Source organism: Gracilinanus agilis, chromosome 1 (genome assembly GCF_016433145.1).
Source record: "Gracilinanus agilis isolate LMUSP501 chromosome 1, AgileGrace, whole genome shotgun sequence".
Lineage (NCBI taxonomy): Eukaryota > Metazoa > Chordata > Mammalia > Didelphimorphia > Didelphidae > Gracilinanus > Gracilinanus agilis.
In genome coordinates this window covers 775,002,661-775,020,496 of record NC_058130.1, presented here as the reverse complement: position 1 = coordinate 775,020,496, position 17,836 = coordinate 775,002,661, and the positions used below count along the sequence as shown (strand labels likewise).

At 40.6% G+C, this 17,836-nt stretch overlaps 1 protein-coding gene across 1 annotated transcript in view; it reads left to right on the top strand.

Moving 5' to 3' along the window:
• TTC28 (tetratricopeptide repeat domain 28) overlaps window positions 1-17,836 on the top strand; it is a 664,121-nt gene that overhangs the window by 96,682 nt on the left and 549,603 nt on the right. The gene's annotated exons all lie outside the window — the stretch shown is intronic.

The following is a 17,836-nucleotide window of genomic DNA, read 5'->3' as shown; positions in this document are numbered from 1 at the left end:
GCTCTCCAACAGAGTCCATGACGTGCAGATGTGGCCTCGGACCATCAACTCCTGGTGGCAACTTTTAGAACTAAGTTGGAATCATTCAAGGACCTTTCAGGCAGATTATACCTCAAGTTCGAAGATCTGCCGAAAACGAAACAAAGGCCGTCGGAATGACATGAGCCCAGCTGGGGGAAGTTGCCCAGAACAGAGTCTGTTGGCGTGAGATGGTTGCGGCCCTATGCTCCTCTGGGAGCCAACGGGAATTACGGAATTGACAGGCATTATTAAGAATCAATCAAGGGGCAGCTGGGTAGCTCAGTGGATGGAGAGCCAGGCCTAGAGAGGGGAGGTCCTGGGTTCAAATCTGGCCTTAGACACTTCCTAGCTGTGTGACCCTGGGCAAGTCACTTGACCCCCATTGCCTAGCTCTTATCACTCTTCTGCTGTGGAACCAATACACAGTATTGATTCTAAGACAGAAGGTGAGGGCTAAAACAAAACAAAACAAAAAACAATTCTTTGTGACATATGTGACCAAGGGATGGCTTACATCTGCCACGAAATGCCTTCATAGATACATAAAGACAACAGCACAGCAGTGCTGCCACCAGGGAGCCCACGTTTTATTTAGGGAAATAGAGAGGGACTTTTGGGGGGTGACCTCAGGTGACCTTTCAGGAAGCAGGTGGCATTGGAGCTTTGCAAAGGCAGAGAGGGAGCTGTCAGAGCTTGTCTCCACTTCCTCAAGGACACCCATGCCATGCTAGCACGAGGGATCAGAATGGGGCTTGATTGGAGATGTTCACTTCATATCTAGAGTTATTCTGCTCATTAGGAGATGAGAACCTTTCGCCTCAGTGCGGATAATCAACATTGCGAGGGGCCCCTGGGCAGTCCAGAATCTTATAACATTTCAGGGTTTCATCAGAGGAGACAGAGGTGCTTCTGCTTCCCCACTTAATTCATACTTGCTGATTGATCAATTTGGTGGGGTTCAAAATTCAAGAAATGGTTCCCTTGAGCCGGGCCTTGAATGCAGCCAGGGATTTCAAGAAACAAAGATGAGAAGGAAGTACATTCCAGACATGGGAATTGCTCTGTGCTAGGTAGGGAGACAGGACATCGAATATTTTGCATTGGAAAGTTAGCCAGCTTGGCTGGAACCCCACAGCATGGGAGGGGAAGTAATGTGAAATCAGTCTAGAAGATAGATTGGAGCCAAAGTGTGAAGGGCTTTAGATGCCAAACAAAAGGAGCTTATATTTCACTTATTCCAGGGCTGCAGGGAAAGTCCCATTGTGACTTCTTAAGCAGGGGAGAGACACGGTTAGATCTGGGCTTTAGGAATTCAGTTTGGCAGTTGTGTGGAAGGTGGCTCAGAGAGCTGAAAAACTGGAAGATCTTTGGCCAGTTAAAAGGGTCTCGTCAGCGGAAGCATTGAGGGCCTGAACCAAGTTGGTGACTGTGAGGTGAGAGACTGGGATGGAATCAGACACATTGTGGAAGCAGAATGGATAGGATTTATCAACTGCTTCGACATGAGGGCTGAGAGAGTAAAAAATTGAGTATGCCTTGAGGCTGAGCACTGGTGGATGGACTGAAGTGACAATGAAGGTTTGGGGAAAAGACCTTGAATTTGAGGCATTTGTGAGATGTCCAGGGGAAATGATATACTAGGCAGTCAGTTATGTGAGAGATTAGTGATTGGTGGTCGGGAGAGAGAGCGAGCGAGCGAGCACTTTGTTCATAGATTTGGGAGTCATCAGCATAAATATGATTATCAAATTTAAGGGAGCTGGTGAGATCACCAAAAGAGAAAATATAGTGAGAAGGGAAGAGGGCTCAGAATAGAGTTGTGGGCTATACCCCTGCAGTGCTAATCCTCTTGAAAGGATGCTGAGAAGAGACAGCCAGATGGGAAGGAAAGTAAGAAGATGTTGTTCAAGGGGACAGCTGGGTGGCTCAGTGGATAGACATGGGAAGTCCTGGTTTCAAATCTGGCCTCTGATACTTTCTAGCTGTGTGACCCTGGGCAAGTCACTTAACTCATTGACTAGTCCTTATTGTTCTTCTGCCTTGAAACCAATACACAGTATTGGTTCCAAGACAGAAGACTAGAGTTTTAAAAAAATAGATGTTCAGTCATTCGGTCATGTCCAACTCTTCATGGCCCCTTGAACCCTGGTCTCCTCACATACAAAGTGTTGATGAGAATACTTGTTTAACCCAACCAAGGGCTTGATGTGAAGAAAAATGCTTTGTTCACCTTAAATTGATGTGATAAATGCCAGATGATATTGTTGCTATTCCTGAGATATTGGAATGTTCGCTTTATTTCTGAAATTCTTCTTTGGTGGAAATAAAAGCATGATGGATTTTATTTGGAGGGATCATCTATTCTATACAATCATAGCTTTCAGTTTGCCCAGTAGTTTCATGAGGCATAAACGAACGGCATATTTGTTTTCTCTCCCTTTTCTCCAATTAGACTATAAACATCTGGAGGGCCTGGCTCATGTCTTATTGAACTTTGTCTTCTCCATATCTCCTGGATGAAGGTTTGTGCACTGTAGGCACACGAAATATTTTCTGACTTCAGTGAAAATTGAACAGTTTCTCCCGTGTATAAGAAGTAATATAGCACCTACCCCAGTGAATTCAATTTTTCCATGAACCTATCAAAGATTTGATCGTGACAGGATTTAAAAGAAACAGTGAAAGAGTTAATAAAAAACTGAATACATTAAAAGGTCGCAAATGTTTTTATTTATTATGGGATGGGAAGGATATGGAATACCCTGGATGAAACATTCATAACCTCTCTCTTCTGCGAGACCTATTGCTTTGGAACTTGTCTCTTGGCCCCATAGGGACTGTGAAACTGTGTTTTGGTGGTCTATAGGAGAGGTTAAGTTTTGGCAAATGTAGGTGAATGATGTCATTGAATGCATAACATATGTATCGAGAGCGAATAAATACTCCTCACACTGCAGTACACAGCCAGATGTGTGTGCAGGAATGGAAAAATCATCTTTCTGAAAAAAGAATGTTCTGTCCTGAGCCTGATCAGATCCCCAGTAGCTGCCAAGTAGGAATCCTCCCCCCAGGTTTTTTCTTTCCTTAATTCTCCAGTTTCCGGTCTTTTGTTGGCTCTGTAGATTGGTCCATTTGGAAGGCCTTATTCAGCATGTACTTTCTGTTTGCAGAGAATGAACACAGTGAAACTCGCACTTTCTCCATTTAAGTAAAACTCTGGTACTTTAGTCTTCAGTACAGGCAATAATAATAATAATAGCGTAGATGTCTATGTAATAATGTTCATGGTGACAAAGCACTTCCCATATATGCTCTTATTAGACTCATGCAAGAGGGCTACACAGTAGTAGATATTATGCGAAGGCAGATATTTACAGATGTAGAAACCGAGGCTTGGAATTGAAGTGACTTGTGTGAGAACTCACAATTAGGAAGTGGCAGAATGAGGAGCGCCACTCAGACCATTAGTCTCATCCCATGTTATAGATCATGCTGACTTTTTGGAGGAAATGAATGATTAATGGATTCTGCTAACTTTCCAGCTCATCTTCTCTTTTGTTAGTGGTTTAGAGTTATTTGAGAATGACTCTTATTCTCTGCAATTATTTTACTCATTAATATATTGGAGAATGTATTTTTTTGTGTTTGTAATTATTTTTCATTCCTCTTTAATATGTTATATTCTAATGGTCTAGTAATAGATGTGCCAAGCACAAAAAGCTGGCTTTTGTTTTTCGTTATTAGTGTGCTTTGGCCTTGAATAGAAATCTAGGTCTATATTTTTCAAGTTCACATATATCTTGCCTCAGTGCACCAAGGCACAGTTTTATCTTGTATGGAGAGATACTAACTCAGATAAAGTCAAATATGAAAAAAAGGAAGTATATGATCCGCAGCTTTCTAGTCTAGCAGGGGAAAGCCAGTTCTGCCTTGTTCCCTTCTAGCTCGCAGCATTTGAATCAAGGGGATAGGAAGTAGGACCAAAGAGTAATTTATCTGCTGTCATTGTAAAAACATATTGACTTCCTTTCATGGCACAGTGAGACATGAATGTGATTATTAGAAATTTCGGAAAAAGAGTAAGAACAGATTTATTTCTTTAGGTTGCTTTCAGAAATTGTTTTGGTTTTGTCTTTCTTTTTGCTTCGTTTATAATCCCAATACTTAACCCGGCACTCGGTAAGCAAATAAGCAAGCAAGCATATCATGATGTTTGTTGACTTGACTTGACTTTGTTTCCATAACTGTCAACATTCATCTATTAAACTTCTCTTATGCTCAAAACACAGTGCTGGGCATGTACAAAGGGAGATTCTTGGATGAGGAAAACATTCTAGAGAGCTCTTCAAGTCACAAAGCCCATGAATGGTTGAGTTGGGCATCAGGCCCGAGTTGTCTGAACCAAATCCAGGGCTGCTTTTAAGACCTGAATTTCAAGCTATAAATCTACTTTTTGACCTTGGGAAGGTAACCGCACTCTTACCGACTCTCGGCTTCCTCAGGTACAATCAGAATCGGTGTTAAAAGGAACCTTAGAGATTGTCTAGGCATGTACCTAACACCTGAACCAGAATCTCTTCCTCCAGATCCTCCATGCTTGTACCACCTACTCCACAAAGTTCCTGGAAAGAAGGCATCTTTTAAACTGCAGAATTAAGGTTTCCTCCTCAATTGGATGAGCTTTCTCTGGGACCAGCCTTTGTTAGAAGCTTTGTATGTGCACACCACTGGTAGAATGTGGACGTGCCCAGTGGTACTTGAGAACTCTCCTTCAAGGCCCATTAGTGACCATTTACTACCCTCACAACAATTAACCATTCTTAGAGACATTTTTCCTGAAATCAAGTGGCAGCTTCTTCCTGTTGTTTCTAGTTCTGTTGTCTAGGACCAAGGAAAGTGTTCTTACTCTTTCATATGATAACTCTAACCTGGCATCATGGCTGCAGGGGCTGCAGCTCCTTATGTGAAGCTGGGCTTGTGCCAGGGATCTTTGAGGCCCGGCTGACTGTCTTTCTTCATTTAACCCTGAACTTTGGAGCATCAAAGGTCCTAGAAGGTCTGCAAGGATGGGCTGAAGCAGCAGCAGTAGCTGGGAGGGAGTCCAGGAGCAACTGCATTAGAATGGTGCCATTAGTGAGTCCACAGGAATGAAACTAGTGAGGGGTGTTTGATCACATGGTGTTCAGTGGACATGGGGTGCGTAGCGGCTTCTTAGCAGCCTTCAAATAATGTGTCCCCTCAGACTTCACCGTTTACCTCTCAGCTGACTGACTTTCCCCCCTCTCTCCTTTCACCAGTTCAGATGAAGGAGAGTTGAAGTGATTCCTTCTCTTCCCCTGTCCCCTCTCCCCTTGTTTTTATATAGACTTCTACTTGCTCATCCCGACTATGAAACAGTGAGTTTTCCCAGTCCTCCTCCCCCTTTCTTCCCTAGCCTATTCCTTTTCCCTCCTTTTAAGATCATCACAACATAACAAAACTATTCCCAAGCCCCCTATCTTATTTACTTCCTCTATTACCCCTGATGACATTAGGGTTCTGAGGGAATATTTGCATCCCCTGTTTGCCTATTGCAAACACTTCATCCTTGAAAAGTCTCTTTCAGTTGCTTACTCATATTTACCTTTTGGTGTTTTTCTTGACTCTTGTGTTTGTATTTCACAGTTTCTTCTCAGTTCTGGTTTTTTCATCAGGAACGCTTCAAAGGCCTCTATTTTATTAGAGCCACATTTTGTTTTTCCTATAAGATTATATTCCATTTTCTGGTAAGTTATGCTTAGTTGTAAACCTTTCTCTTTTGCCTTTTGTCATATTGTATTCAACATTCTGCTTCTTTATAATATTAGCTGCAAAATCTTGCCTGATTCTGACTAGTTTCCTTTTAGTTGTATTTTTCTTAGACTTGGAAGCCTTGGATTTTGGCAATGACATAAATGGGAATTTTCATTTTGGAGTTTCTGGTAGGAGGTGATTGGTGGATTAATTCCATTTTCACTTTGCTCTTTTTGGTCTTGTAGGTCTAGGGACTGTTCTTAAAATATCATATCTAATCTTTTTTTTGGTGGGGGGGTGGAGCTGCTATGTCTTTCAGTTAATTCAAATGATTGAGTTAACTTTCCTTTATCTGTCTTTTAGATTTGTTATTTTTGATAAGAGATACCTATATTTTCTTCTGTTTTTTAATCTTTTGACTCTGTTTTAACTTTCTTTTTTGTTGTTGTTAAAATCCTTACCTTCCATCTTACCACCAATACTGTATATTGGTTCCAAGGAAGAGGAGCAGTATGGGGTAGTCAATGTAAGTAAGTAATTTGCTCGGGGTCTAGGAAATAACTGAGGCTAGATTTGAACACAGGACCTCTGGTCTCTTGGCCTGGCTCTCAATCCACTGAGCCACAATCTGCTCCCTGTTTTAACATTTCTTGTTGTTTCACAGAATAATTAACTTCATTATGGTTTCTTTTAATTGTCTTTTTAAAAAATTAATTTTTGTTACGTTAAAATTCTCAGCTATCTCCCTACCTCTCCCTAAACCAGAGAAAGCATCATTTGACAAAAAATATATGTGTATATCAGTTCTTTCTCTGAAGGTGGACACTCACAGTTATTCTTTAATCAATATTTCTATTGCTATATATAAATAATATTCTTTTGGTTTTGATCATTTTACTATTCATAATTTCATGTCTTTTCATGTTTTTTTAACATTTATTAATATTCATTTTTAACATGGTTACATGATTCATGCTCCTCCTTTCCCCTTCAACCCCACCCCCGCGCCCCCCCTACCCATGCGCATTTCCACTAGTTTTGTCATGTGTCCTTGATCAAGACCAATTTCCAAATTGTTGGTAGTTGCATTGGTGTGGTAGTTTCGAGTCCACACCCTCAATCATGTCCACCCCGACCCATGAGTTCAAGCAGTTGCTTTTCTTATATGTTTCCTCTCCTGCAGTCCTTCCTCTGAATGTGGGTAACATTCTTTACCATAAATCCCTCAGAATTGTCCTGGGTCATTGTATTGCTGCTGGTACAGAGGTCCATTACATTCAATTTTACCACAGAATGTCAGTCTCTGTGTACAGAGTCTTTTCATGTTTTTTAAAAATTAACTTGTTCATCATTTCTTACCACGTAGTAGTATTCCATCACAACCATATACCACAATTTGTTTAGCCATTCCCCAATTGATGGACATCCCCTCAATTTCCTGTTCTTCACCACCATTGTTTTAATTTTCAAGAAATCTAATTCTCGGGTAAGGTTTGTATCTCTCATAAGCAGTTATTAATTCTCTAAGCCTTTCTTCCATGTTGTAATTTCTTTTCTAATTCTTTCCTCTAACTTGATTTATAATATCTTTTTTTAGAAACCCTTGCTTTGTTTCTTACAGGAATTCTAATTGACCTTGTGTTCAAGCAGTATTTTTCTTAGAGGCTTTGGTTCTAGATGGTTTGGAGTTATTTCCTTTTTCTAGATTTCTCCCTGGGTGTCTTGGCTGTCCCTATCACCTTATTAGCTCTTCATAATAGAATTTTTTTAGTGTTTTTTCATTTTCTCTCTTTGCTTACTGGATTGGGACTTTTTGTTTGGACCATTTTGTTAGGGCACATCTGGAAGAATGGTTGTGGCCTTAGATGGTCCTGAACTGCCTTGTTAGGGACTTTGCTGCTTTTTTTCTCTGTGTATTAAATGTTGTGTTTTTTAAGGAGTTGGTTCAGGGAACTGCATGCTATCACAGGTACAATTTGATTAATGATTTCCTGGACTTTCCAAGTTCCAGGTCTAGGTTTGAGTCTAGGCAACAGAGTTGCAGACTTGCCCTGGGTGGAGTTACAATTGAGAATTGTTTGTCCCAGTCCCTGTCAGTGAGATGATAGACTTTTGAGGGGAAGAACAATAGAACTATAGGCTTAGTCTTGGTTTGAGCCAAGACCCAACTCTGTGGTCAGAACAACAGTATATTTTACTACCCCTTCCCCAGCCCTCCTCACTTTGCTGAGGAAAACTCTAGATGCCAAGCTCAAACCATTTCTGTTGTTAGCAACTCTCTAGCTAGTAACTTCCCTCTGGAATCCTAGATTGAAGGCGAAGGGAAACCCTGAAGCCTAATTCCTTTATTGAGAAGACAAGCAACTCAGGAGCATGGCCACTGGACACACTGTGATGGCAGGCAAAAGCCAGGGTTTGAGAAAGGTAGCCAGCCCCTTTGGCCTCAGCCAAGCAGTTTAAAGTTCAAAAAGTGCTTTAACAAATATCATCTCATTTGATGCTCATCACAATAGTAGCTATGGTATTGGGAGGAGAAAATATTTCAGCTGTGACTCTTCTCCAGAACAAATATCTTTAGTTCCTTCAATTCATCCTTACATGCCATGGTCTCCAGCCTTTTTAGCTGTCTATTTACCTCTTTCTAAATACTCTCAGTGGCAGGTAGACTGACCGCTGCTTCTTGAATCAAGAGGACCAGAGTTCAAATATAACCTTAGATACTTACTAGATGTATGACCCTGAGCAAGTCACCTAACATCTCTGCCTCAATATGCTTATCTGTATAATGGTGATAATAATAGCACCTATCTGCTATTGTTATGAGCATCAAATGAGATAATATTTGTTAAGGACTTTACAAACTTTAAAGTGTCATATAAATGCTAGCTCTTGTTCTTATTACTTAGTTGTTTGCCAGTATCCCTCCTAATCCTAGAATTGAATACGCAATTCCAGGAATGGCTTCACCAGGGCAGAGAACAGCCGGTCTATCACTTCTTTAGTCTGTGCCTTTGTAAAAAAAAACAAACCAAAACAAAAAACCTTTAACATTAGTTGTTGAGCTCACAGGCGACTTAACCCCTTTGATCTTTTTCATAAAATATGCTAGCCATGCTTCCTCCATCCTTTATTTATGCAAGATGAGGTAGGAAGTTTTAGGTTGTGTTATTGAGGTCCACAGAAGCCTTTCTTAAAAACAGGAATATCTTACTATCCTGAAGATGAATGTGAAATTAAAATGATTAAAATTTCTAAATAACAAAATAGAAGATAGTAGGATATAAATGCCACGTGGGAATTAAATTTTATTTAGAATAAATCTTTTTTCTAGACTTGGAACTATTGAATCTAGATATTGATAGATATAGAGATTTATCTAGGGTAACTAGGTAGCCTAAACAACAGAGCACTGGACTTGGAGTCAGGAACACTCATCTTCACGAGTTCAAATCCAGCTTCAGATACTTACTAAGCTGTGTGATCTTGGGCAAGTCATTTAGCCCTGTTTGTCTCAGTTCCTTATTTATATAATGAACTGGAGATGGAAATGATAAACTATTTGAGTATCCTTGCCAAGAAAACCCCAAAATAGAGTCAGGAAGATTCAGATATGAACGCAATGGTTGAACAAAACAGAATCTATGGAGATTTTGGACCAGTTCTAATTGACTCAGAATATCTGTAAAATTGTATCACAGTAACAGTATTTCTTGATGTACTCTTCCCAACTTGAAGCAGTGATTAAAAAAGGGGATCCAGGTGAGGATTAGGAATATTGTTCCTAAACAAAGGCAAGTGGTAAAATTAAGATTTTATTCAACATATTCAAGGGCAGAATGCTACATAGTATGGAAAATATATATTGTTTTATTGCTAGCTTTATAGTAAAGATCCGAGTCTGTAAATGTAGCAAGTATAACAAATTATTGATTTACATGGGTCTATTGACTGAGCTGTAGTTATGAGTGCAGAATTGGAGAAGATCATCTTTCCACTATTGATCGGCACTTTAACCTGTTCAGTTTTTCCACAATGCAGACTTTATGTGAAATGTTTCTTTCTGAAGCATGAAATCAGAATGGGTCTAGCCAGGCGAGCAAGCGCTTGAAATGGACCATTGGTTCTGTAACTTCTAATCTCTGGATCACTGCTCTGAAGTCATCACTGACTGGTATTGACTGAAACCAACCACTATTTGTTGTCATTTATTAATTTGAACTGCTTCTTTTCCATTATTAACATCTGAGGAGTTATTAGCTTTTAAAATGGGAGCACTTGCTTATGGCCCACATTACAAAAGACAGTATTAAACACAGGAGATGTTTACTCAGAGAAATTCTAAAACACAAATCTACAAGTAGTGAGTCATTGTTATATGCTAGGCAGTATGAGAGGACTAGAACAACTCTCCAGAGATTTAGGGTGGTGGTGATGGCCGGGGACAAGGGGCAGAATTGGCTCTTTATGAGGGGAAGTATTTTGGGTCTTTGCAAGAAAAGAGCCAGTCTAGGATTCTCATCAGTATTGGTGTGGTACTGTCAAGAGGCAGAGATGGACTTCTGTGTATCCAGGGAAGAAAGAACTAAGATAGTCCCTTTCATCAGCCAGCTGACCCTCACCTTTGTTTAATGTTGTTGAACTAAGAGAAGAATACTAGCATCATTCTGGGGCAGCAGGAAGACAAGATTGATCTCCTTATTGTCCTAATGTTGTGGAGAACTGCCCCTGCATCCTCTCGAGGATTGCCTTTTTAATTTATTTTATAAATGCCTTCAGAGAGAGTAGAGGTTTGTGGGGGTGGGGGGTTCTGTATGAATTATATGGCCTGGCTAGGCAATAAGAACTGTAGAAACAAACTCACGAGCTGTACTCCATCCTCTAAGCCAGGGATAGCATGGAGTGATGCTGTGGAGTGGGAAAGACCCAGCTGTTATTGGATTGAACTTTCCAAGGATTTAGTTTTAGTCCCTCACTAGAAATAGGAATGCCTTTCTGTTTCCCTTGGGAGTTGCATGGGGGGAATACTGCCATCTTTGAATACTGGATGCATCAGTCTTGTAAGGCTGGGGGAATTTTTAGTATCCAGCAGCTGGACAACTGGAACATGAGTGCATGCGCATTGGATCAGGCCAGCCCTTAATGGGGTGGCTCTAAAATTGATTGCATCCATAGCAAATAGGTAAAAGGAGAACTTTTCCAATGATATTCTCTAATGTTGAAGAGATGATATTAAAAGTAAAAGGAATCGATTATGAAATGAAGTTTCTGCCATTCATCAGAAGGCAGGGGACCTGCATTCATATGAATCGGTCGTGTACACTATGAGCTTTTTATTTCTTCAGAATCAGGAGTCCAAAAATAATTTTAATGTATGAAAGTTGTTATTATAGATATTGCGGATGGATGAAATACGAATGAATAACCACATTATACACATATTTAATCTTATTGCTACCAGGACTACTAGAAGAGGGAATTTCCTCTCCTTTCAATCAGTTGTTGAATCTGCCACACTCTAAATATCCCTCATGGTGGTGGGGGGTATCAGGCCTCCTGGGATCTTATGGACTTGGGATTTATCATGTGTGCTCAGCTGAACCCTACCATATATACATATATGTATGCACAAAGTGAATACAGGGAATTTGGGAGGGAGGACCAGGAAAGACTTCTTTCAAAAGATGTTTCAGAATAGACCTTTTGAGTCAAAGTTGGACTTTTGTGCACATAGGCCATGAAGGGATTCATTTAGTTCAAGACTGTCTGGGTTTATCAATAATAACGTCTATATAACAAAAATAGAATATTTAACAGTCATCCTAAACCTCTGAGTTATAATTATTCCAGTGAAGAAGATAGCAGCGAATTGACTGTTCTTGGCCCAGTTTGACACGCCCATATGTATACACATAGATTTTTCTAAAAGAGAGTGAAAGAAAGGAGGGAGAACAGAGAAACACTACAATACACCTTTCTTCCTCTCTTCAGTTCCAGAGAGGATGTGAGTAAAGCCAAGGGGTTGCTCTGTGTGGATGGGGAGAGGAAATGGAAAGTTGGAGCTCCATGAGAAAAACTCCAGAAGCCCTGCCTGCCACTTGTGGTCAAACAAAATCATATGCTACTAGTTATAGAGAAGTCACAGCTACCTGGGAGAAGTCAGCTGGAAAAAAAAGGGCAGCTGACTCCAATTAAGTGAATCCTTCCTGGGATGCCACAGCATTGAATTAAGAGTCCTTGATTCAATAGGGAGAAATCATACCTCTACCTGCATCACCTCCCCAACCAAAGGGTCTACTGGAGAAGATTCTTGTATTGGCATGACTGAATTGGGAGAAGAAGGTTAGAATCCCTTCTCTTTAAACAGCTAGAAGATATCAGCTGTTTACTTTCACATTACCACTAAAGGAAGGTGTTTAGGATGCAGCTATCAGAATTTTAAAAAAATAAATTTTTATTATTTTTTTTGCATAATCATAATTCTCCCCAGTATTTCTCCCCTTCTTTCTCCCACAGAGCCATCCCATAGAACACAGTATTTTTAAAGACAAAAATAGAAAAAGAAGAGTAAAAACATGAATATAATTGATCTATGCCTGAAAAAAGTCAGAAAAACATATACACTATGTCTGTGCACCTCCCACCTCTGCAAAGACATGGGAAGGGCTTGTCCTCTTTCTTTTTTTGAGTCCTGCTTGTTCTTTAGAGCTTTATAATATTTGCACTCGTTTTTTGTGTGGTTCTTTCTGCTTACACTTTTGTAGCCATTGTAAATCTGTGTCTTCATTGTATGTACTGTTTCTCTAGCTCTGCAAACTCCCCTCTGCATCAGTTCATGGAACTCCTTCCATGCTTCTCTGTAGTCACCACACGCAACATTTTTTACAGCAAAGAGATATTTCATGACATTCATGTACAACAGTTTATTTAGCCATTTCTAGGAGTCAACTACAAGATGTTAATTATCAGCTCTGACATTATAGTGGGGAGCTAGAGACATCTCTCAAATGTTACCCTAGTTATCAGGCTGATGATAGTCAAGTTATCATGGCCCCTGCATAGAAAGTATTGCCTGTCTAATTGTCAATGAATTCCCAAGGCAGTTTTCTGGAGGTGAGGGGAAAAGGAATTCTCTGATAATGGACAAATGAACCAGAGAAAAGCAAGACTGTACACACAATCCCTAGTTTTCCATAAGCAACATCCTCAGAACATAAGAATGAAAAAAAGACATTCTACCTCTTTTATGGACAGAAACAGGCTTGGCTCAATTGGAATCACCCACACAGTTATTCCAGTCTTTGAGCTTATCAAAGATTGGTTAATTTTCTCAATGGGATGCTCCAAACTGTGTATTACCACCACCCCAATTCAAACGGAGTCTCAAGGCATACATAGGACTAGATCTCAGTTTCTTCGCTAGCAGAATTTTTTCTTGACATTAATATCATTATGTGTTACTCTTCCTGCCTGTAAGGCTGGCACCCTGAGATTACAAGTTCAAAGTGAGAAAGAATTCCGTTCTCTCATTTCTCATATACATATTTCCTCCTTTTTTTTCTTCTTAAAGTTCAAGGAAACTTTCAAGAATATCAGAGTTTGAAATTGGTATGAATAGCAGCTAATTCCAAAGGACAGTATGTAAATCCTAGAGACAGCAACCATTAGAGTACTTTATAATTCATACATTTCTATTATATATCCCTAAAATAAATATTCTTAAAACCCATATAGCACCTCCTATTAAACTAATTCCCCAGCTCCCACTCCTCTTGGCTGACCATTGCTCAGAGGGTCATTGATTCCTTCTTCTCTCAGGATTCTGAGGATAACCCCAAAAGGCTGGTCTTTATAGTGCTGATGCTCACAAGCCTCTACCAATCTTATCTTCTTTAATAATAGCCAGATTTCATTACATTTTTAAAAACCCTGACCTTCTGTTCTAGAATCAATACTGTGTATTGGTTCCAAGGCAGAAGAGTGGTAAGGGTAGGCAATGGGGGTCAAGTGACTTGCCCAGGGTCACACAGCTGGGAAGTGTCTAATGTCAGATTTGAACTCAGGACTTCCCATCTTTAGGCGTGGCTCTCAGTCCACTGAGTTACCTAGCTGCTCTGCCTCTTAATTAACTTTTAAAGGTATGTTTATATGGTATAATAAAAGTAGTTGGTACAAACCTTTTCCCACCAAGATTTGGGGCATATTCTCCTAAAGGAATACAGAAGGGCATGGGAAGAATGGGCTCAAACTAAGAGTGCCATGGTGGCAAGGCACACATGTAGTGTGGCCAAGGGCTTCCTGGAGGCCAGAGCTGGCATTCTTTTCTGGTACCAGGGGTCTTGTTCCGTGAAGCTGTTTCCTCCCTTGGGTGGCTATCTTTCTGGGCTTATACTTGTCTTCAGAGCACTTTTCTGTTTCTGTACATACATTGTTTTCTCTTGGTCCATTCTCTCCAATGACCTGGTTGGCGATGGGGAGGAGAGAGAGAGGGAAAATGATTTTCTCTCCCCAAGAAGATCATGTCTCAGGGCTCCAGCTCTGGAACTGGAATCCTTAGCTCTAAAACTTGGAGTTCTAGGTTTCTTCACCCTGAGCCTGACCACTGCTAAATTTTCTCTAGCTATTTAAAGGCCCCAGAGGCAACGATAACCTCTTAACCAATCATCTATTCCCATCTTGGCTCAATCAAAGAGGTTCATGTCTAAAGATATCACTGGGTATGATACATTGTGTTACACAATTAAAACTTCATCACAATCCTTTCTTTGATTACCTTATAGTAATTGAAATAAGTGTATGCATCCCCCCCATACATATTCAGTTCATATCCTGAGTTTGTCTTATAGTATAAATCCTCTTATGGTATATATAGCATACCATATATAGCATAAATATGCTATGTAATGTATATGATATTATGTATATATATAAATATGACATATAAGTAGTATAAATATGGTATCTATAGTATACCATTTATAGTATAAATCCTTACCTAATAAATTATTCCTAGATTGTTAAAGTAAAAGTGCATCTTTGTTAAGATCTTTATCAGTTAAAACTGGTTATTAAAACTTGTAATATTGTTCTAGATCATAAAAAGTCACTGCATTAAGATCATCAGAGAAGATATCACATATGTATGCATCAAATATCAGTTTTTACCAATACCCAATACTGCAAAAGTATTTCTCCAAATAATTAATGGCATAAATTTATATCTTCCAAAATTAAAATGTCCAGAACTTATAGATAAACCCCTGAAATAAAATAGTTTTTATATGTAATTAAAATATAAAATAAGAGGATTGGGCAGCAGAAAGGAAGAGGACCCAAATTCTACTACCTGTTGAGTTTGCTGCATTCTAGAATCTGCTTTGTTGTTCAATCATTTTTCAGGCATATTCAACTTTTCATGACCCCATTTGGGGTTTTCCTGGCAAAGATATTGGAGTGGTTTGCCATCTCCTTCTTCAGATCATTTGATAGATGAGGAAACTAAGGCAGCCAGGGTCAAGCAACTTGACCCTGGGTCACAAAGCTGGTAAAGGACTGAGGCCAGATTTCAACTGAGGAAGCTGAGTCTTCCTGACTCCAGGCTCAGTGATGTATCCGTTGAGCCACCTAGCTGTCCCCAGAATCCACTAGGATGCCAGGAATCCTGGTCTCTTTTGGCCCTGGTTTCGTTTGGGCAGCTTCCCCTGTTGTGATATGGGGCAGGAACCATTCTATTTCACCACATTGCCAACTTCTGTCTTCCAAGACCAACCCGTTAGGAAATAGACCATTCCTTTAGCTTTTCCCCTTCCCTACTTTGCTGACAGAGAGATCCTGGAAGCCCAGCGAAGCTAAGAGTGAACTGGTTCAGAAGGTAGAGGTATGTGTATGGGGGCTGAGTGCTCCCCAACCAGGAAGTATTACCAGCTTCTTTGGGGAAGAGCCAAAGGGCGGAAGGAGGGGTGCTCTCACCATCACCACCAGGAGAGATCCAGCCCAGACTTTGGAGAGCTGATGGCGTCATCTCTTGACTGAATGGCAGCTCTTTTGATCCCTCTTGGATGGCAGAATGGGGACTTTCTGGAGAATGTTGAGTTTCTGAACCCTCAGGCTTTGTAGGCATCTACAGATCCCAGCCTCTTACCTTCCAGCAAGAAGGGAGAGGAATAGCACAGTCCCATGTTGGCAAACCTAAGGCACATGTGCCAGAGTGTGCCGAAGGGGGCTGCGCCCTTCCCCCTCTCCACTGCATCTGAGCACGTTCCTCACTTCACCCGCCCCTCTGCCCAGCGGCCCATGGCTGGGGTAAGGCGGGGAGCTCACAGGAGCAGTTTGGGCGCTCGGTCTCTAAAAGGTTTGCCATCCCTGGCCCAGTCTGTGACCATGTCCCCATTCAGATAGCACTGCCACCCATTCCCTTACCCAGAATGGCCTGATCCAATGGCAGAATGATAGTGTTAATGACCAACTGCATGTTATTAAGGAAAGTGGGGAGTCAGGGATGCCCCCCTTTTGTGCAGCGATCATGCTGACTACAGCCCCGACTGCAGGCGGGAGGGGAGGGCATCGTATGTGTGACAGTGCCTTTATTGGGTCTTCCCCAGCCCCTAGCACAAGAGGAGCTTCATAAGTGTGTGTGGAATTGAATTCTACTCGGAGCATTTGTGTGTATATATACACGGGTGTGTTCATGTATGTGTATGCTTATGTATATGTATGTATGTATATACACACACATATATAAAACATGTATTGCTGCTAAGTGATGGGGCAGCTACAGGCCTGGACTTTTGGCATCAGGAAGACCTGAGTTTGAATCTTCCCCAGATCCTTCCTAGCTAGGCAACCCTGGCCTAGGCACTTTACCTCCATCTGCCTTTATTTCCTCAACTGGACATGTCGGTTCCAGTCATCATGACAAGCCGGCGGGATTTCCTACTCTGGGGAATGCAGTGTGGCCTAAGAGTAGAAACACAAAGCCCCTTTTTACCTGGCGGTGGGAAATGTCCGCTCTGAGCTCAGAGTCCATCTTCTATTTTCTTTTCCTCACTCATGACTTCTATCTGTTCTCTGCACACAGCGGATGTGTGATAAATCTATTTGACTTTTTGCAAAAGTTTTAGAAATAGGCACTGTGGAATAGTTGAAAAAATATCAGACCATGGGATTTGCTACTCTGTTCCTGAATAGAAATCAATGTAGCCTCGGGAGTTTTGCCAAATAATATGCTTTGTTTTGCCAGGCTGCAAGCAACCAAAGGCAAATATAATACAAGAGTCAAAAGGGTCCCCCCCCTCCAACCCCCGCACCCAGCAACACAGTGTAGTGATTCAGATGATTGATCTCTTTCCAGTTTCTCTGCCTCACGTTTCATTTTATGAAATTATAACTAAATCATCGTCTTATTCTTTGTGTGGTTGGTGAATCTTGCATTATCAGAAAGCTCGCAGAAGATGTCTCAAACAGAATTGTTAACTGCTAATGAAAATTATGGGATTGCCGTGATAAGGAATAAGCTATTATAAGTGTTTAGGTTCCTGCATATTGCAGAATTTAATGTAATTAATTGTGTACTAGCAAAATTACATATTGTCACTCAAAATATAAAACCACTCTGAATATTAAATGTGAATCTAATTTAAGCCAGTTTTATCCACTTGATTTTGTAACTGTTTCTCCATTGAAATGGCATTTTTTTCCTATGATAGAAAATGTTTTGTGGAAGGTTATTAGGTGAGCCTAAAAATCATATCATAAAGCCTGAGGTTCTTGGTTTGTGAGCAATGTGATAAGAACACAAAGGCATGATGGTGGCAATGTGATCTTGGATAACTGACAAAGTGATTCCAGTGGGGGGAAAGCTGAATAGATGGCCCAAACCCATTTTATTTTACAGCAATGTGAAATCTTATCATAGTGGTTTTTAAAAAACCCTTTAGCATCTGTCTTGTACCCTGTATTGATTCCAAGGCTGAGTGCTAAGGGCTGGGCAATGGGGGTTAAGTGACTTGCCACACAGCCAGGGAGTATCTGAGGTCATATTTGAACT